General features: G+C 32.2%; 2 long non-coding RNA genes across 4 annotated transcripts; one reads left to right on the forward strand and one right to left on the reverse strand.

Annotated features, from left to right (window-relative positions):
• Positions 1-1,250: 1,250 nt before the first annotated feature.
• Positions 1,251-6,508, reverse strand: LOC135265633 (uncharacterized). The gene is made up of 5 exons (XR_010333366.1): positions 6,373-6,508; positions 5,581-6,316; positions 5,367-5,525; positions 4,831-5,310; positions 1,251-4,778 (listed from the first exon to the last, which is right to left on the reverse strand). It is a non-coding gene; the product is annotated as an uncharacterized LOC135265633 (long non-coding RNA).
• Positions 6,509-14,769: 8,261 nt separating this feature from the next.
• Positions 14,770-17,341, forward strand: LOC135265632 (uncharacterized). Of its 3 annotated transcripts, none has more exons than XR_010333364.1 (5): positions 14,770-14,784; positions 14,925-16,432; positions 16,500-16,558; positions 16,612-17,110; positions 17,163-17,341. It is a non-coding gene; the product is annotated as an uncharacterized LOC135265632 (long non-coding RNA). The 3 variants fall into 3 exon arrangements; XR_010333365.1 differs by having other exon boundaries at positions 14,925-16,221; positions 16,288-16,558; XR_010333363.1 differs by having other exon boundaries at positions 14,925-16,558.
• The last annotated feature ends 5,038 nt before the right edge of the window (positions 17,342-22,379 follow it).

Genomic DNA, 22,379 nt, shown 5'->3' on the forward strand with positions numbered 1-22,379 from the left:
CGATTCAGTTCTTGCTCAAGCTCTGTCTTTCTTTGACAGTTGAGTGTCTATTACAAGGCCAGAGGATAGTTGCAGGAGAGACTGACTATTCGCAAGGGTCGGGAGCGGCTAAAAAAACTGAGCAGCCAACAGATTTCCCATCTCAAAATTTATTTATTCAGTTTTTTTGGCTGTGTCTTGACTTTTCTTGAAACATGGAAATGGGACTTTGAAATGTCTATAGGAATAATTTACTTGGATATCTTAGAAAATTAAAGAAAAATTTTAAAATATTAAGACAGGCCAATTTTTATTTACAAGGGGACACTTTTTGGGTTCTTTTAAAAATCGTAGCATCCACTACCTTTGAAATACAAACATTACCTCACATACGATACCTCAAATTAAATTTAGGAATTTAGCTGCTGTGTTTTTTTTTTTGAGTTTCAATTATTTTTTGTAGACACTGTTATGTACTAGTAGATAGAGATAGCCGGTTCAAAAACCACCTCCACCTCCCTCTACTGCGCATGTGTGAAAATTGTGTCAGTCAGCCGCAGACGCAAGCGCGTAATCGCAGCTCGCTGGCCTGCGACCAGCTGGTCAGCCGGCCTGCGGCCGACTGACGCCATTTGTGATGATGCAAATATATTTATGTAGTATAATAATAATAATAATAATAATAATCGTCGCCATCTTGGAAGTTTGAAAGTCGGCGGCGGTCATTTTTGTTTAATGGTAAATTGGCGCCAAATTTAAATTATTTCAAAATTAATATTTGAAATTAGTCGGCCATGTTTGTTTGTTAAAAAAAATGGCGCCAAAATTTTAATTTATTTAAAAATTAATATTGGGTGTAATGTTGGTAGCGCCGATGTCGTCACAAATTCCGCCTAAATTCTCACGTTAGATGGCGCCACGGTCTGCAAACTTTTCGCTAGATGGCGCTGCCGTCAGCGCAGCCGTCAATCAAAGATGGCGCTGGCCTCCATTTTTTTTTTTTAAACACACCCCCCGCCCGTTTGCGAATATGCAACCAAGAAAACAAGTAGTAGTAGTAGTAGTAGCTTTTTGGGGTTGTGAAATTTTTGGTTTTTGGGGTTGTGAAATTTTGAATATATGATTTTTGAAATGTGCAATTTTGAATACATGAAGTATATATACAATACATGCTGTATTGAGTTAAGCAAAATATCAGAAAATCATCGCGCTTGTCACTAATAACTAATAAAGGAAAGTCATTATTTTATCGATAAGGAAAAAAAACCTAGTATATGTAGTTTTTTATTTTTGTAATGTTGTTTGCCTAACTTGTCTGTTGCGCACCAAGTTTATTTTGTTATTTGTTTAAAATATAATGCAAAAAAAGTTGTTGTTGTTGTTGTTCCTTCCATGGGGAGTCGAACCTCAGGTAGGTAGAGTGGATAGTGCTGTCTATTTTGGAAACCTGAAACAAATTCACATAAGCTATTTGGTTAATGGATAATAATAAAAACAATAAATTACTTTAATTGTTTATTACATCTAAATATAAGTACATACATACATACATATTATAATACATAAACATTATAATACAATAACTACAATACAAATTAAATATTATTCCTGAGTTTGAGGAAGAATATTTTTATGACCCCAAGATAATGTTCTACCTTCAGAATTGTTTAAGATGTAACGTTTATCATCTTTGAAAGATAAAGCAATTTTTTTCTTTAATTCTGTGTAAATGTTATGAAGCTTCGAACGAAAGATATTCATTTCTTTAATAATTTCAGTGTTTGGAACAGTAACTGCGTTTTGGTAGTCAATTTTATGTAATTCACTTGTAATTACATTGTGTTTAATACCCTTAGCTTTTTTAGATAATTCACCTTCAACATCCACACAATATGCTTTAGCACCTGTTCCTAAAAATTCTGATATTACACGTCCTTTATATTCATCTTTCATCTTCCCGATGACAGAAGACGATACAGGTATTCCATGAATATTTTCTGCTTTATAATTTGAAGTATCAAAACGCTCTATATTAGATTTAATATCATCATAAATATTTTCACAAAAAATTTCAATTACTAAACTATCAGTATCGGTATACAAAAGCGTTGCATTGTTACCGTATTTAAGTTTTATGAAATTATAATAAAAATCATACATAATAGTTTTACTGATATCTAGAATAGTAAAACCTACATACAGAGGTTTATTGTAGAAAACTTTTTCGTTCTCTAATTGAATAGCTACAAAATTTGGTGTAAAGATAGATGAATTTTTAAAATTTGGTCGTGCAATTAAACTTTCAGCACCTGGTTTTCTACCTATATTATTCCATGATGTTACCAATTTCACGTTTACTCTTTTATCAATTGATTCCATGGTTTTACCAAAAACTGAATTATTCATTAATTTAAATACATCTTTTTCTAACGCGTTTTTTGATTTGTTACGCATTTCTGTATTTAAATCAATATATGTTTTCAACCATGGTGATTGATTAAAACTTAAAACACGGTGAATATTAATTAATTTTAAACCACCTTGTATAGCTTGTCTTAAATTTCGATAATGTAAAACATAGTGTACTTTATTGTTCAAGGTTGCGCAAAGTTTCTCAGTTTTACTAGAGGGAGGAATAAATTTTTCAGGACAAAATGGTAAATCGTTGTGAAGATTATGTAATTCAGAAGGATATTCTAAATCAACTTCGAATATATAACCTACATCAGCGTTATCTGTCAAATTGAGAATTAGGTTATCATTGAATTCATTAGGATCTTCCCATCGAAAACCGCTATAAGGTAAATATTCAGACATTGCTGCTCCATACAAGTTGGTTGCATCAAGGTACATTATAAAAGAAGTTGGTTTAGAAGGATCATGATTTGATAAAAACTTATTATTTGCTACTGCTTTACGTTTTGAACATTGACAAAGTCCTCCTCTAATAGATTTTCGAAAGAAATGTACCATGTCTATATCAGTTAACAATTCGAATTTAATTCCAGTCATTTTTAACATAGCATCCCAGCCTAATGAAGGTGCTGTTAAGTAATGAGCTGGATCTAGTTCATAAATTTTGAGACAAACCTTTCTGAAATTTTCAAAAATGTCTGTTAGTAACAAAACATCAGACTTTAAATAAATGTCGGAATAATCACCTAACGTTTTGCAATCAAATAGATTCCAGACTTCCTGTGCTCGCTCATAATCATGTTCACTGATATCAGTTTTATTAAGATTATCATAAAATTGTTGAATCAATGGTAAACTGGTATCATCTAACTTATTAAAACAATCCAAATATGAATATGGAAAAACACCTTTTTGTCTTATCAAATTAAATTGGTTATCGTCCGGAAAGTGTTTCCGAATGGTTAGACATTCATTAGAAGTTAAAGTCTGAGATAATTTATCTAATGAAAAAGAAAGGAAACGGAACGAATCTACGAATCTAAGCGTTATAAAAATATTGTCAACTGTATTTGTAGTCGTGTTCATGACCTTATCAACTAAAATTTTTTTTGAAAATGTAATATACTTTTCTTTAGTTTGAGCAATGCAATTAATGATGGTCTTTTCTGTTGCTAAAGCTTTAATAAATAAATGACTATCATAATTAGTTAAATTATGACAAAAAACAGGGATATATTTTGGAATCTTATAATTTAAATTACAAATAGAATGTGCAGGTCCTAAAAATTCACCTGTTAAGTGACAATGATTACGAACTCTATCACAATTTAGACTTCCGTAATCTGTTTTGAAAGGTTCTTTACATAAATGACAATGGGTAGATATTTGAAAAACCAATTCATCTAACGGAGTCATTTCAAGTGGTACGATATGTTTGAGGTGATCGTGATAAAGTCTATTTACATCATCTTGCAACCATTTCACAAAAATTTTAGGAGCATCTTTTCCTCGATAAGTCCGATAAATTGATAAATTATCATTATATGCACATTTTATGTAATATCCGAAACTATATGGTTCATGTAAATGTGTAACAATTGTACGGATATTATCGGCTGAATTATCATTGCGTAAAGGTTTTAAAATAGATTCAAAATCGAAATAAAATACAAAAGGAACTTTAAGAGATTTATCAAAATTTTGAAATGTTAATTCATTACCAGGCACTTCTTTACCAAATTTATTTATAATCAGATCAGAAGTTGGTAATGTAGTGACAACTTCATTACAAGCATACTTACGATGTTTAACTAATTTTTGTTCACTCGAAAAAAATAATAGACAACCGTTACATATAAATTTAGCATGATTATGTTTGGAAAGTTGTGAACTTATTAATCGAGAAATGTTGCTTATCAGACAGTAATGTTTGATCATTCTTTCATCGTCTACGATAAGTAATAAATTTACATGAATGTCTCGTTTCTTAGAAGTTAAATAAAAGGGACCTATAATATCTGATACCCATTTACCTTTTTCATGATCAAAACGCTGCTCTGTTCCATAGACATTTACACTAATATTATTAAGTGCTTCAAATTTAAAAATATCAGTTAATTTAACCGGAAATGAAATATCTGTAAAATCTAATTCCTCTTCAAACTCACGATAAGCATCAACTCGATGTCGATTAACATTTACTTCAGTTGAATGAAGGTGTGCCAAAACAGACCATTTGAAACATTCATTATCATCATTATGAATATTGATAACCGCTCTCCGCTTCGCTATGTCCTTCGGTAATGGTATATATGTTGATGCACGTAGTGGATTGAATTTGTTGATATTAAGTTCCAAAAACAAAATTTCCATTAAAATCCAACCTAAAAAATTTAATACAATAATATGTTTATAAATAAAATTGATATTACTTACCACTATCTTTTTCCAAGAATTCACTCATTTTGTTTTTTATGACGCCACATATTTCTTCCAGTTCTACCTTAATATTTGTCGATATTGAAATGATGATATTTTTAGTGTTGAATGATTTGATTTCGATAATGTCTTTAGAAGGTAAAATATATTTAGCAAAAAGTTCGAAATTAATTTTAAGTTGGTTAAATTCTCTCAGTTTTCTAGTTATTAAAGTGATAAGTTTATCTTGATTTCTTTCAAAAAAATTGCACACTTCCAAGTCATCTAGTTGTGAATTTTTCAATCGGTATGAGGTAATTCTTGATTTGAAGGCAACTTGATATTCTTCAACGAAATCATCATCATCATTAATTTTGGCGGAGATGACACTTTTATGTTTTAAAGAACGTAAATGGTTTAATCTGGATCCTCTGTAGTGACTATTGCATATTTCACAAAATTGATGAAATGAACATGATGGAGCGTTAGTAGTAACTTCTAAAAACAAAAACAAGTTATAATAATAATAATATAAAGAATATTTACAAAAATACCTTGTAAAGGTGTTCTAGTTGTCAGGCGGGCTTTTTTAGGAGTCATATCATCCGAATCCATTGAACACAATGATGAATTTGTAATATGACGCCTATAGTTATCAAATCTCGTAAATGACGTTTTACATCCGGTGCAAGTGAGTTTAGATAATTTATCACCTTAAAAATGCTCTTAATTAAAACAATTTCTATAACGTAAAATGTATTTACTTACTATGTTTTTTTACATGACGTGTTAAAGCATCTTTGCGAGTAAACTTGTTATCGCATTGAGAGCACTTGAACATGATTACTTTCATACACGGACAGTCGAAGTAGAAATGAATTAATCATTGATGCGATATGATTTTATATTCCATAAACTTTGCAACCGGATATTGTGGTTCCTTACGTAAAAATTCAAAAAATTCAAAATATAACTGATAAAAATTTAACGTTTTTAAGGAAAAAAACGTTAGACAGGAAATATGATAACAAAAATAATCAGAATGAATATTATTTTTTATTAGACATAAAACAAACTACATACTTAAACTAACAAAGTCATACACCTAAATAAATTTTTAATTGCAGTTTTTAAGCCAAACCTAACGCTATGAACATCATAAAAACGATCCAACATGTACAAACAATTCCAAACATTGCTAAAAAGGTAGGAACATGATTAAAACAATTTTTTATTGAAACTACATCATGATCATTAAGTATAAGTCTCTTCCAGTCAGTATCAATATAATTACTATTGGTAAAAACTAGTCTTAATTTAAAATATATTACAGAGTTTGCTATAGAAACATTTTCATATTTAAATATTTCTATTGCAGTATTGCTCAAATAACCCAGATTCATCTTCTTCCATTGGTAATCAACATCGTTGAAAAATAAACTTTTCCAGAGAGGAGACCATCTTGTGTTGTTAGGACTTTCACTAGTGAAGACGATGTACATATCTACAACATCTAACGGTTTTTGCACGTACAACACATTTTGTATAAGAGTAACAAACAAGATGAGTGATGAGTTCAAAAGAGGCATTACACTTGAAACGCAGTGGGTTGTTGTTGTTGTTGTTGTTGTTGTTGTTGTTGTTGTTGTTGGCTTCCTGTATCATCTAAAATACACGAAACACAATTATTTATTGATGAAGGAGGACCATCAAACTGATCTTCGTCAAAACTGTTATAATAATGTTGTAAACATGGTAGATTCAGCTTTATATCATGATCTTGTTGATATGTTTCCGGTAATTTATGAAATATATCCATCAACTGGCACGGTCCTAATTTCAGTAGTTCCAGTTTCATTAGTAATCGAATATCGCTTATGGTTTTTTCAAAATGCAGCACTTTTTTTATAACAGGTTCTACACTCGTTGCCATCTTAAATGGAACTAAATTAGACGTTAAATAATTATATCGTATATATATTTCTTATTTATTAGGTAATATCTTTCATTTCAATCCAACTATTCTGATTATCTGGTAAACCTAACCATTTCACAAATAATTTAGTTCCTTTACGTCGAATCACTTTCTCAACTAAATAGACGTCAGGATATTGAGTTTTTGATAATTCCCAAATATAAAAAGCTCCTTTGATTGGTTGACCTTCTTTATCTTCTAGCAGAAATGTTACAGGATTGGTTAGATTAATCTTACTGATTTTAAAAATTTCCGTTGACCAATTGGGTGTATATCCTTTTTCAAATAACATCTTTTCTTTGCTAATTCTTACGAAATCTCCGACTTTAAATTTTTTTCTGTTTTTATCAACAATCTTTAGATGATCATATGCTGTTATGTCTCCTTGATTCGAAGCGTTTATCTCTGTGGGTTTCCTTCCTGTTGTTCGATGTATTGTAGTATTATAATTTTTGGTTATCTCTTGCAATTTATTTATCCATTTATGTGTCGCAAATAACGTAAAATATCGATAAATTTTGGATTTTAAAGTACGTATAACTCGTTCAGCAATTGCTGCTTTTTTAACGCTGTACGTACTATAGTGATTAATATTATAACGTCTCATCAAATCCTGAAAAGTGGTATTATAAAATTCCTTTCCTTGATCTGACTGTAAATTCTTTGGTATTCGTTCTTTTTCATTCTTCAGTATTGATTCCATAGCTCTGCTAACCTCATTAGCTGATTTCGATTTCAGTGGTCTGGTCCATAAAAATTTAGAAAAACAGTCGATTACGACTAAAATATATTTAAATCCATTATTATGATAAGATAAATTTTGCATTTCTGCTAAATCTACTTGCCATAAATCATCCAATCCTTTAATTATAGTACGTCTTCGTTTAAAATTCCTGCGTGCAGGTTTAAATATCTCGTTTACCAATTTTTGCTTTACATCACTAACTTGCTTTAGTCGAACCATTGCTTATTTACGGTACACTTCTCTACAATTTCCATGACGATCTGACATTTGACCTGGAGGACACTTGTTTTTATTATGAGGCATGGGTTCTATCTTTCACTATTTTCATATGAATCTGTTACTTTCCTTTTCTTTGATATAGGTACATTTTCAAGTTGATCTGTATCACCTGCTTTAGAACGTTTGGAAATGGTTTCTGGTTTTATCTTAATACTATCGATTCCTTCAAAGCGTTCTTCAAGTTTTTTTATTCGTCTGGTTATCTCATTTGAATTATTCATAAATTTTTTCCACTTGTTATCGATTTCATAATTTATACTTAAATGTTTGTTATGCAATTCTGATTCAATCGTGTGAGGAATTGTAGCAATTATATTATCAATTTTTTCATCAAGTATTTTGTACTTAACATTCATGGTTAAGTTTAACTGATTAAATTTATCCATCCATATAGCATCTGCTTTATGAACATTATTATTTAAATCCGTTAAAGCAGCTATTACTCCTTCCATCTTTTGGTATATTTGTTTACTTACTAAATCAATATATACCTTATTCGCACAATCTTTGTCTTCTGTTGGATCATTAATGTTACAGATTCTATGATGTTTTAAATCAAGGTCACCATCAGCAGTGAAAACAAAAGGTGATGGTGTAGATTTAAAAAATGCACTTGATGCTGATAACACTTTACGTCCGAATAGATCAATGGGCATTTCAACACTGAGGATTAACCAGAAAAAAACTTAAGCCTAATATATTACACCACATTCCTTTAATTCTTCTTCTATTGATAAAATTTCATTCAGATGGGAATTGTTACCCGCTTTTGTCGCTGCATGTAATAATGCTAGACGTGACACTAATTCATTTATGTCATCCCAGTAAACATATTCTACACGTTTATTAGTGAATAATCCTTCACCAATAAACGGAGATTTAGGAAATGAAGTAAACATTGGTTGCACAATTTGAGTATATTTTACACCTCTATGACCTTTTAGTTGTTTTGTGGGATCATTATTTTTTCTATGTGTATTAGAAATTTCAAGTATTTTTTTGTATGCTGACCGATCCTCTTTTGTAATTTGAGTGTATTTATCTTCAGGGTTTTTAAAAAATATTAGTCTGTATAAACCAGGAGTACCAGGAAATGATTCATTATCTAAAATTAAATCACCATTTTGACTGATTATTAATTCATGTTTACCCATAAATAGTTTATTCTCTTTTGAATTATATCTAGGACCAAATGTCTGATCACTGGTTTTCTCTAAAACTGCTTCTATTGCATTTCTCGCAACTGGAGGATATTGTTCTAAAAATTCATCTAAAATATGTCTGCTATTAATTAAATCATCCATAGTGTCAGATTTGGTTTCTTCATCTTCTTCTTTTATTTCTGGTAATGACTCATATATTTCTTCTGGTTGTCGCAGTGATGTACTAGGTTCATATGTTTCTTCAACTGGTAGTTCAAGTTCTTGTTTAATCTTTTCTTTTTTTGGTAGTTTAAGAAATTGTTTCCTTTGCTTTTGAATATGATGTTTTGGTCTTTTGTGTTGTTTTTGTTGTTGTTGCTGTGGTGGTGGAGATTGCTTCTCCAATTTTATTGAAATTTCTTCTAAAGGATTTATAACAGGCTGAAAAAGCTTTTTAATTGACTCATCCGCTTCACTGCTGTTTAACTTTATGGCTTTATACTTCTTTCGAATTGAATCAGCTGCTTTTAATATATGTCTTTTAAGGTTTTGATCTGGTTTGGTACCCATCATTACCGCTTAATGTTATAAACTAACCGAACAAATCAGAATTATTGTTTATATAACTTCTTATTCGACTGCTATTATAACGGGTCTCAAACTGATATTAACCGATCTCAAACCGATCAGGAACTGCTTTTTAACAGACATTAACCGGTCTGAAACCGATATTAACCGGTCTCTATCCGATAATAACCGCTCTGGAACCGGTATTAACCAATATCACACCGATACTAACCGGTCTGAGACCGATATTAACCGGTCTCTAACCGGTATCTAACCGATACTAACCGCTTTGGAACCGGTATTAACCGATATCGCACCGATACTAACCGCTGTGAAACTGATATTAACCGGTCTGGAAACGTTCTCAAATAGATATCACTCTACACTTGAATAAAATGATCAAACCCTTTTCTATATCGACCCTTATTTAATTCATTATCTTTACATATAACCAAAAAACCATATTGGTTTTTCCAACATTCCTGACATATTTCACAGAATTGTTCGAATTTCATATCAGCACCAACATGATCTTCATATACATGTTTTAAATTTAACAGATCTTGTTTTAATATTACCAATAAATTTGCATTATCTCGAATTAAATGTTTCGGTATTTTTGTATATGTTTGACAGAGATAGAAACTATCAATATTTTTATGCCGGCCCATGCAAAAGTAATCCCTTATCTTAGCTTGATTACACATTATGACATCATCAAATATAAAAATAGAGTTATTTTTTGCATCTTTTGGATCTAGCACGTCTTCATTATGTTCATACTGGTTATATTCCATTCCTTTAATTTTTTGTAGCACATCACTAAGCAGTTTATACTTCGGTTGATATAATGATTTACAATAAATATATATGTTTTCAAATTTCAATCCGTTGGGATCAAACAATAAAGACAATAATATGTTAGTTTTTCCTCCACCAGAAGGTCCACAAATTATACAACGTATTGATTCGGGTAAAAGTGTACCATGTCGATGAGACATTTTATGTTTATTATCAACATTATTATAATCATGATTTATGATAGGTAATTGTAATTTTTGCTTTAACACTTTCATTTTCATACTAAATTAAAAACATTTATAAGAAGGTTTATATAGGGAAAAAAGTTCAGTTAAATGTTGTCTTTCAAAGGGGAAGGACTATTAAATACTGCAATCAATAAATTACCTTTTGAATTACATTTACCAGGATATCAATATTGCGGACCTGGTACAAAACTTAAGAAACGGTTAGAACGAGGTGATCCTGGAATAAACAAGCTTGACAGCTTTTGTAAAACGCACGATATAGCTTACGCTAATTCCAACGATTTAAAAGATAGACATCAAGCGGATCGAATTTTAGAAGATAGTGCATGGTCACGTGTTAAGTCTAAAGACGCTTCATTTGGTGAAAAAGCAAGTGCCTGGTTTGTAACTAACGCAATGAAAGTCAAAAGGAAATTAGGTATGGGAATCCAAAGGAAAAAATCGAAAAGGAAGACAAAGAAATCTAGAAAGAGGACACAGAAAAAACAACAACCTTTTCATAAAGCTCTTTTATCAAATTTAGAAAATAAGGGATATGATAATATAAAATCTGCATTATCAGCTGCTCGTATAGCAGTTAGAAAATCTGGAGGTCGTAAGCGTATAAAAATTCCTCGTATTATACCTATAAAAACAGGAGGATTTTTACCATTGTTACCATTAATTTTTGGAGGACTTAGTGCCTTAGGGGCTATGGGCGGAGGTGCTGCTGCTATAACTAAAGCTGTAAATGATGCTAAAGCAGCGAAACAGAAATTAGATGAGAATAAACGTCATAATAAAGTACTGGAAGATATCGCTATCGGGAAGGCGGGAAGTGGTTTATATCTTCGAAAGCAACCACGAGGTTATGGATTGTATTTACGTAAATTTCCAAAAAACTACCAATAAAACTGCCTAATAGGGCACTAACTGATAATGATTTAAGAAGATATGCTAAATTATTAAAACTACCCAAATTTAAAGGCGTTTTTATGAGAGATGAATTAATTCATATGAAACCTGATAAGACAGAATGTGCTATCATTAATTTGGACTCTAAAAAAGGATCCGGAACTCATTGGGTTTGTTATAGAAAAACAAATAAACAGGTTGATTATTTTGATAGTTATGGAAATCTAAAGCCACCTCTAGAATTAGTACGATACTTAGGAAATTGTAATATTTACTTTAATCATGATCGTTATCAATTTTTATCATATAATTGCGGACATTTATGTTTGATGTTTTTACATAATAAAAGATGAGATAATCATGTATTTTATTCAGTCATGTATAAGACATTCTCCCTAACAGGTGTTGAAAGTACGCTGTCTGAACACTATGAGCCACCCATTGACCTTGAAGAAAATTCGAATTATTCTATAGCTTTAATCGGTTTTTATACTAACAATAATATACCAAATATAGAAGAGGGTACAAATAAATTTTATTATTTTGCTCCGAACACTACTGAAGAAAAAGTGATAACATTTCCGAAAGGTGCTTATGAAATAGCTGCTATAGAAAAATATATACAAATTATTCTTAGTGGACGATCTGCAACTGATGCTCAAAAACAGAATACATTTTCATTGAAGGCTAACGAAAACACATTAAAGTGTGAGATATTTAGTATTTACGACATTAATTTCGCTCACGAAGATAGTATTGGTAAATTGTTAGGTTTTTCTAAAAGGAAACTTAAAGCAAGACAATTACATGAAAGTGATTTACCTGTTAACATAATTAAGGTTAATACAATACGTATCGAGTGTAATATTGTAAGAGGTTCTTTCTACAAAAACAAAGAATCTCATACTCTTTATGAAACTGCTTTAAGTGTTAGTCCAGCCGAACAGATTTTTGTGGAACCATTAAATCCTATTTATTTACCTATCATTAATAGATCCAATATACCTAACCTAACTATTGATATTGTTGATCAAGACCATTGTCCTATAGATTTTAACGGTCAAACAATCAATATTCGTCTTGCTCTGAAAAAAGAAGCATAAACATGGGTTTAGTGTTTCAAAATCAATATAAAAAATCATACAATCCATCAAATTATCAGTCAGTATCTTGTCATCAGTCGACATTATCACATCAGAGCGTGCAGATTCTTAAATCGTTAGGATATAATGTCCGCCAGCAAACTTCAGGTTTACAGTTCACCGGAAATAGACGACAGCATAAGTAAAGAGGAAGAACATACATATAGTCCGCAAGTAAGATCTTTCGATAACAATGATGAAATCGAAATTATAATTAATCAGAGAGATATTTGGATTTCTCTCTTTGAATCATTTATACAAGTGGACGGTGAGTTCATACCAGATCCGGTACCGGAAACTGGCGGTGGAAATGTAACCTTGACTAATAATGCAGCAGCATATTTATTTGAGAATGTAAGCTATGAATTGAATAATGTTGAGTTAGATAGTGTACGTGAAGTCGGAACAGTATCTACAATCAAAACTTTTCTATGTTATGGCAAAGATGAAGTAAGAGCATTAACTCTCGCTGGATGGAATGATCAAGAAAGTCAACAACTGAAGACATTTAATGAAACTGATAATACGTTTTCATTTAGAATCCCTTTATCTTATCTGTTAAATTTACCATTTGATTATCATCGGATAGTTAGCGGTCATCAAAAACTTCGATTAATACGAAGTCGTAACGATGCTAATTGTTTCATTTCTACCGGAACGAGAAAAGCGACACTTAAGATTAACAATATTGAATTAAAAGCAAAACATGTTTACCCAAATGATGAAATTAAATTAACTATATTAGAAGGGATCAACAAAGATCGTGTTATATCGTTACCGTTCAGAAAATGGGAAATTCATGAACTTCCATCAGTTCGACAAACTAATAACGACATCTGGAGAGTTAAAACATCTACTCAATTAGAAAGACCAAGATTTATTATCGTTTGCTTTCAAACAAACCGAAAAAATAATCCAAAGTCTGATGTTACTCTATTTGATCATTGTGATGTAAGAAGCGTACGTTTATGGTTGAATTCAAATGTTTATCCATATGAAACATGGAAACTACAATTTGCTAAAAATAAATATTTAGAAGCATATCAAGCTTACGTTGATTTTTATAAGGAATTTAATGGAAAAGATCGTGCTGAACCTATATTAAGCTATACAGATTATACAAAAAGACCGATATTTGTATTAGACTGTTCCAAGCAAAACGAAGCAATTCGAAGTTCCACCATTGATATCAGCTTAGAATTTGAAAGCGATAATAATTTCCCAGCCGATACAAGAGCTTATTGTATTATCATTCATGATAGAATAATGCAGTACTATCCGTTAACAGGAATAATTAGACAACTGATATAAGGATGAAAAAAAGTGTTACTATAAGTGATAGTGCTCCGGAAGTACATAATCTAATAGTTTGGTCATATGCTTATCAAGATGCTAGAAAAGGAAACTATTGGATACAATGCGCTGCAGACAGAGAAAGGTTTAAGTTTAGAATTAATCAAATGAAAAATATTTTAAAGGAGATCTTAAATTCTGCTCATCGTGAACAAATTTTTCAGTCTAGATTTAAGTGTTCAACATGAAGGTAGTAGTGATTGATGTTCAAGGATTTTATATACCTGAATTCATCGTTAAAGAATTAACAATATTTGATGGACATCGAACTGGTCACTATTTGTTTAAATCACCGGTGCCGTTTCGTCAACTAAGTGCAGATGTAAAAAAACAAGTGAAATATTTAGAATTAAATCATCATCTATTACGTTACAACAGTGGAAATATCGACTATGAAAATATTTATAACATACTAGAAGAAAATATTATCGATGATGTTATCGATATTATTTACGTAAAAGGAAGCGTTAAAGAGGATTTTTTAAGACAATTTTTCGATTCAAAGGACTTTTACCCTAGGATCATCAATTTGGAGGAAGCAAACTCTTGTCCAAAATTGCAACCACAACTTCCGTTATGTATGCATCATTACTTAAAAACTAAAATATGTATCTGTAGTCTTAATAATGTACGGTTTATTTATAATTATGTAATTCAGAATTTACCGAAATAAACGTTTAAAGTTTTAATCTCGTTTCCTTCTCCTACTTCATTAACCTGCCCTCTCCACTCTAGTTAAGATTACAAAAAGTATAAAGGGATCAACTTTTAGTGTGTGAAATAATTTTTATTGAAATATCAACAGTCAACACAACCATCATGTCTAGTAAGTAGAAATAATTTTTACATTATTTTATTTTAAATTTTTTCCGAATCAATTGTTTGAAATTTAATTACAACACTTCATCATCAGTCTTAATAAATTAATGTAATCTATTTATTAAATTTCTCTTTCTTTTGTTACAGAACATCCCGCAGGTTACTATGGGGACTATAACCCAGATTTGGTTGTTAACCACGCTGGGTTAACCGAAGAGGAGGTGGACCACCTCCTCACCCAAATTCCCGCGGGCACCTTCGAGTGGGTTTCCCTTATTAACATCTATCTGCGACTGGAACCGCCCCCATCCCTTGGAGGTTATTTTGATATTTTTACCGTGGGGCGCTTGACCGCCGCGATAGACACCGATGAGGAGCGGGGTATAATTGACATTTGGGTATGGGTACATTAAACCTCATACATGTTGGATCGTTTTATGATGTTCATAGCGTTTTTTATGATGTTCATAGCGTTAGGTTTGGCTTAAAAACTGCAATTAAAAATTTATTTAGGTGTATGACTTTTTTAGTTTAAGTATGTAGTTTGTTTTATGTATAATAAAAAATAATATTCATTCTGATTATTTTTGTGATCTTATTTCCTGTCTAACGTTTTTTTCTTGTAAATTTATGAATCAAAAATTTTATAAATATCCAGTTGTATTTGATTATTAATTTATCGTTACAATCATTTTCCCCAAAAAATTTATATCCAATAGTTTACAAACAATATATACATTTCTAATAGTTAAAACACATTTATACATCTTTTATAAAAAAAGTGGATTTGTTTAATTGAAATAGGTAAAAATTCATATCCAAAACCTTAATTAATTACTGGGCGGTTAACATTTTTTACCAAAAGATTTTGAAGAATTTACAACAATTTATCATAAACCCTCAACAGATGATATAGTAATTATTGTAAAAGCTGAAGTTTATATTTTTTTCATTATCTACTTTTAGATTTAAAACTAATTATCCGAAATCTATAAGCGAAGAATTTAAAATATCAAGTCCAATTTCGGCAGCGATAACAACTTACTCAGGTGGTATTTATCTTTTTCTCAGAGGTAATACATATATTACATTATCTAGTTGCATCTCTGGATATAATGTTCCTGGTTTAACAAACGAATTATTTGAAGGTGTTCCTAATAAAATAACAAGGACATTTAGATATTTAAACGGAAAGCTGTACTTTTTTAATGAAAATAATTACTTTGAATATGATGAGTTTACTAAGAGTGTCATACAAGCGGGACCTAAAACTTTATCTATATTTAACATTAATTGTCCGCGAGAACCCATCTTAATTCAATTGAAAAAATTATCTTTTAAAAAGATTATTACACACAATGCAGTCCTGGTTGAAAATTTAACAGATTATACTCGTGAAGAAGATAGTTGGTGTAGTTGGTGTATTCATCAGTGTTTGTTTACAGTAAGTTTATATTACAACTTAATAAAACGTTCTTTCTAAACATCTAATTTAAACATCTAATTTCAGCTTCAGACCTACAAAAGTTGTGCCAAAAAGACGCATCGTAAGTTTATCGAAAATATTGACTTCGGCACAAGTTCTTCATCCACAAATTCTTCCGATTCAGACTACTGAATTCTTCTCTAAAACCAACATAAATAATCTTTTTTTGGTAAATTCTTTAATTTTTTAAATTTGTTTACCACATTTGATTGCTAAAAATGTGTTTAATTTTTTAGGAAAATTTTTATCAAATTTTTATCAAACAAAAAGTGCGTCACAAAATTCCTACGATAAGGTAAACCACAAAATTAGTATTAAATCATATTTTATTTCATTTTTATTTTTTAGGAAAGCGTGTTATCTGTTAACCGCAAAAATTGATTATAAAAGTTCCGTTTTTTACACATTTCACCAGTTTTATTAAAACTATCTTTGTGAGAAGTTGTATGTGCTCCGCTGTGTATTTTTGCATTTAAATTTCAAAGGATTCTGTAATGGCTGATCAACTATTAAATCTGAATAAAATTGCTGCCTGTGAATATACTGATACATATGTCAGTGCCAACGATTTGGAAGTGAACAAGAAATATAAAATCATCAATTTAACCAAGGCAAACACACAACATGGGGTTATGATGGTAGCATATCTGGACAACGTCGGTAAAGTTTTTTTACCTAAACGACTAACAGCAGTTATGAATGATACCATAATTACGACACTAATGGAAGGACTCGGATCTTATTTGATTTATATGGGACGTAAGCAAGCTAATGGAAATCAGGAACATGATGCCCACATTTTTAATTTCGAACGTATTGTTCACGAAGATTAATGTAAAATTTTTTGGTAAGTGTCATGTTCACCTCTATTTAAAAAACTAATTTATGATTTTTTTCAGGTTTCCAAAATAGACAGCACTATCCACTCTACCTACCTGAGGTTCGACTCCCCATGGAAGGAACAACAACAACAACAACTTTTTTTGCATTATATTTTAAACAAATAACAAAATAAACTTGGTGCGCAACAGACAAGTTAGGCAAACAACATTACAAAAATAAAAAACTACATATACTAGGTTTTTTTTCCTTATCGATAAAATAATGACTTTCCTTTATTAGTTATTAGTGACAAGCGCGATGATTTTCTGATATTTTGCTTAACTCAATACAGCATGTATTGTATATATACTTCATGTATTCAAAATTGCACATTTCAAAAATCATATATTCAAAATTTCACAACCCCAAAAACCAAAAATTTCACAACCCCAAAAAGCTACTACTACTACTACTACTTGTTTTCTTGGTTGCATATTCGCAAACGGGCGGGGGGTGTGTTTAAAAAAAAAAAATGGAGGCCAGCGCCATCTTTGATTGACGGCTGCGCTGACGGCAGCGCCATCTAGCGAAAAGTTTGCAGACCGTGGCGCCATCTAACGTGAGAATTTAGGCGGAATTTGTGACGACATCGGCGCTACCAACATTACACCCAATATTAATTTTTAAATAAATTAAAATTTTGGCGCCATTTTTTTTAACAAACAAACATGGCCGACTAATTTCAAATATTAATTTTGAAATAATTTAAATTTGGCGCCAATTTACCATTAAACAAAAATGACCGCCGCCGACTTTCAAACTTCCAAGATGGCGACGATTATTATTATTATTATTATTATTATACTACATAAATATATTTGCATCATCACAAATGGCGTCAGTCGGCCGCAGGCCGGCTGACCAGCTGGTCGCAGGCCAGCGAGCTGCGATTACGCGCTTGCGTCTGCGGCTGACTGACACAATTTTCACACATGCGCAGTAGAGGGAGGTGGAGGTGGTTTTTGAACCGGCTATCTCTATCTACTTGTACTAATGATATTAATGTATGAAATGTACTAAATAAATTTGAATCAGATTGACACTTTTTTATGAAACATAATTTGAGATGGAACTGAAGAAGCATATACAGGTATACAAATATAAGAAAAAGATACAAAATGATCACCATTTCTTTCCATGAAGTATCCAAAGCGTTTATTTTTAAACATTTCTTAATAGATATTGCATGTTAAAGCCTATTATAATAAATGCCTCTGATTGATTAATTTCCAAGACCTTTTGCTCTTAGAAAAAGCAAAATAAAATTAGAATTATTTCATCTATTACACTATTTTAAATTTTTTTTACCAAGTGATAACTAAAGTACCGGGTGCTTAAATTATTGTAGGAAACGAATTTTAAATAAATGATATGTTATCTAAGAGTCGTGATCGCAATAGAATTTGATCAACAATAAAAATAAATTATTTTTGAAGCGGTTTTCTAGGAAATAATTCCCAGTGTTGGCACATCGACAAATTGTGATTTTTTTGCTGAATTTTATTTTTTCTTTAATTAAAAAAACTGCTAAAGTCTGGTAGCAAATTTTAAAATAATTATTCATCATTTTATTAGGGAACGATTAATTAGTGTGGAATATAGAAACATTAAAAAATAATGAAAACTGAAGAACTTATAACAAAATAAATTCGTAGCTGCAGATTTTTTAAAATATGAGTTTAGGATTTTTTTCATTATTTTTCCCGCGATCTACACATGCTTGTCAAACAACGTACCACTGAGTTGGTGCGCCAGTTTTTGTCTCCATCACGTCTAGTTTTTTAATGTATTCACTAAAAGTTTTGAAAATTTGTTTCTGGTGTTTCGTTGTTTCTGTGATAGACATTTTATTTGCTTTAAAATATCGTCAAGTGAATGTAGATTAAGCCCAAAAAACTTCTGTTTTGTTTGTTCTAAAATTATCCTAATAAAGTCCTAATAAAAGTTTTGAATCAATTTTTTTGTGGTGTCTTTGGCATTCGTTAATGACGTGATTATTGTTAAATATTTTATTTGCTTTAAAATATCATCAGGTAAATGTAAATTCAGCCCAAACAACTTTTTCTATATTTGTGTTTAAATTATCCCAACCAAAGCTGGTAAGCTTAAGCGATGAACATGGTGAATGTTTCCATCATGGTTTAAAAAATTATGAACAGAGGTATTTAGGTTTTTGGGATAAAAATATATTATTCGTTTACTACTAGTCGACATTAACATAAACTGACCCTGATAATACAAGACGCAGTCTGTAACATTTTTGGTGTTGCAAAAATTGACAAATTCTGGTAGTTACTTTATAATTTATATCATGTTTAAAAAACATGACGACTGACGTCCTAATTTTTTTCGACTTCAGCATCAGATTTAGGGTTCGTTATTCTACCGATACTATTCGTAAAATAGTGTTATTAACCACCAATGCGAGATTTTTTAGTAGATACTTATAGTTATTTACCTATGTACGTAAAATTCGATGTATTATAGATACACAATTTTTTATTTTCGTTAACGATTTTGTTACTGTTATAACGTAATTTCCTTCTAAAGAAGTAGGAAACAATGTTGTGCGTATATACTTTTACAAATTGAAATTCCATGTATATTCCTAAAGTGTGATTCAATAATGGTTAATTGTGATATTTTATTGTTGTTTAATTAAAGTCCATTGGCTAGTCCATCATAGGTCCATCAGTCAATCCCGGAGTGGGGAACTACCAAGTTACGACCCTCTTCATGATTCAGTAAAAAATATGAAGCATATTAGCATTATTGTAAAATTTAAAAATGTTCAAATCTGCATTAAACTCAAAGCAATACTTTTGTATCTACGAATAGTAGGTACTTCTATAGCAATTGGATCATAATTCTTTCAGATTCCTGACACTCTATCTATTTGGAAAAAAAAAATGTGAAAAATACATAAAAAAGTGAAACAGAATTCAAGAAACCTTCAAAATTTTACGTATTTTTTCGAGTTTTTTGTGGCTATTTAACGAGGGCTTTAACGTGACGCCGTTATCTGGTGGCAGTCCGACAGTTTTTGCGTGAAATTCCGTCATCGTGAAAGAGCATCGGTGAGGGTATTGAAAAAATGCCCGACTCCAGCCATGGTTCGAAAATAATGGAAATCCATTCGTTTTCTAACTGGTTAGATCGTTGTCATCGGAGACAGGCCGCGGTGCGAAAACATTTAATCAAAAAATCTGCATTCCAGCCGTAGAAAAAAGCTGCGGAGGGTGGCGAGGAGGAGCGACGGCCTGGCCGGATGAATGCCGCTTAGCTGATAAAAAAGGAATTAAAGAACGAATGCGAAAAAATGAATTTCTCTGTTTTTGACAGGCCCTTAATCGCGCACACGAGATATGCGCCGCATTAAAGGGGCACTCGTTTCCCTTTAATTAAAGCCGGGGGGTCGTCGGCCCCCAGCTCCACGATTTCGAACTTGACCAACGATTTCACATAATGCAATTGCGATTCGGTGCAAGGAAACTTTGGATAGGGGTGGCAATGAGAAAATGTTGTATTAAGTTGAGAGGGGTGGGATTCGATAACCCGGCGACAATGCCCAGGAAATGTAGTTACACTGCTCAAATGACACATGCATGATGCGATTACAATTATATGAATATGGATGCGCAGCCCGGAGATGGATGGAAGCGAAAAGGATGACGAGGCGAAGGGTTGCCACGCGAGACTAATCGCCCCAGCCGCCGCAGCACAAGAAACAGATTCCCACTAACGATAATCACACCATCATAAACACTGCGAGCGATATCGCCACCACAAAATCTTCTCTATTTGTTATTAACTTCAATAAAACTGCTTTCTTCATTTTATTTTCTAAATTTTACTTCTGGAAATCAGCGTTATATGAGTCTTTGGGCCCCGGCCACTCCTAAGAGTGTCTTGGAGCTGTGAAGTGTCATCTCTCGTTGAGACTCCGCTCGCTTACAAATGTCCGTAGGTGGGTGGTCATTTTCTTTAATTGCGCTCCATTTTCAAGGGTGCGGCTCGTAATGGTCGGAAAAGTCGATTTTGGTCTGAAATGGAGCCATTCGAAGTGTAGTCGTATAAGGTAACCAACCGGTCGGTGAATATGTGAGTACAGTGGCAGGCGGACGCAGAGCGAATACAAATCAATGGATGGAAGTTTTCCAATCCATTTCCCCGCTCCCAGGAGGCCCTCGAAACACTTCGCTGTATTAGGAGCACACCTGTAGTACGTGAACTCGCCGGAATCATCCCGGAGTTTTTAATTAGGCCTTTTCCCAGCGATCGATTAGCGAATTCGATTGTAAATCTCCTCGGCAGCCAAGTCGAAACATCCAATATAATTAAGTTTCCGGCCGAGCAACTTTCGGAATTTTTTAAGCGCCGCTTCCCTCCCGTGTTCTTCCTGATGGATAATTTGCAATAGCATGAAAGAATAATGAGGTATGTGCGGTGTCGGAGATGCAAACTGCCGACGAAACGAGCGTCGTGTCGTTGGACGAGATGAAAACTAAGTGCTTATCACATGGAACGCGAACAAACCCCCAAATCATCGCAGACACCCCTCTCTTTACGGTTATGAGGTGCTCCAAATAACTTTTAAGTTATTGTTAGTTGCCTTCACACCACAATAATCCGCCTATCTCGCTGCATCGCTCCCGGAATCTATCGGAAAATGCTCACCAGGCACAGACAACTTTCCCACCCACTGACTTCCAAGTGATCTCTCTTTACATAAACCCATTCAACTCACTACAATATTTATTTCCGATTTACTACTGGCATATTAGTCTCAAATATTCACACACAACATATTTCCGAAACTTTTTAATGTATGAATTCGAAAAGGTTTCAAACACCGAAAAATACACTTTTTCTCTTCTGAACATACAGAAATCTTCAAAATTTCTCCGCAGCTTGGGGAAAGATGAAAATTCTACTGACTGTACCAATTAAGATTGTGTAAGAAATATGTCTTGCGGCGAATTATTGGATTCGAAAAGTGTAATGAAAATGTGGGTTCGGTGGCAATAAAGGAATATTTTTTTTATTTTCTCTTATGGGTTATTAGGATAAAACGATAAAATGTGTGATTACGCAATATTAAGTGTTAGGTCTAGACAGTTTTTGATGCCTATTCCGTGTTAGGATAAGCTCGAAAGCTCAAAGTTTCTGAAGTAATGAATGAAATTCAGCATTTTGGTGTAAAATGTCGCCCGCAACGGGCAGATCGTGCCCTG

The sequence above is a fragment of the Tribolium castaneum genome, chromosome 3 (genome assembly GCF_031307605.1).
Source record: "Tribolium castaneum strain GA2 chromosome 3, icTriCast1.1, whole genome shotgun sequence".
Lineage (NCBI taxonomy): Eukaryota > Metazoa > Arthropoda > Insecta > Coleoptera > Tenebrionidae > Tribolium > Tribolium castaneum.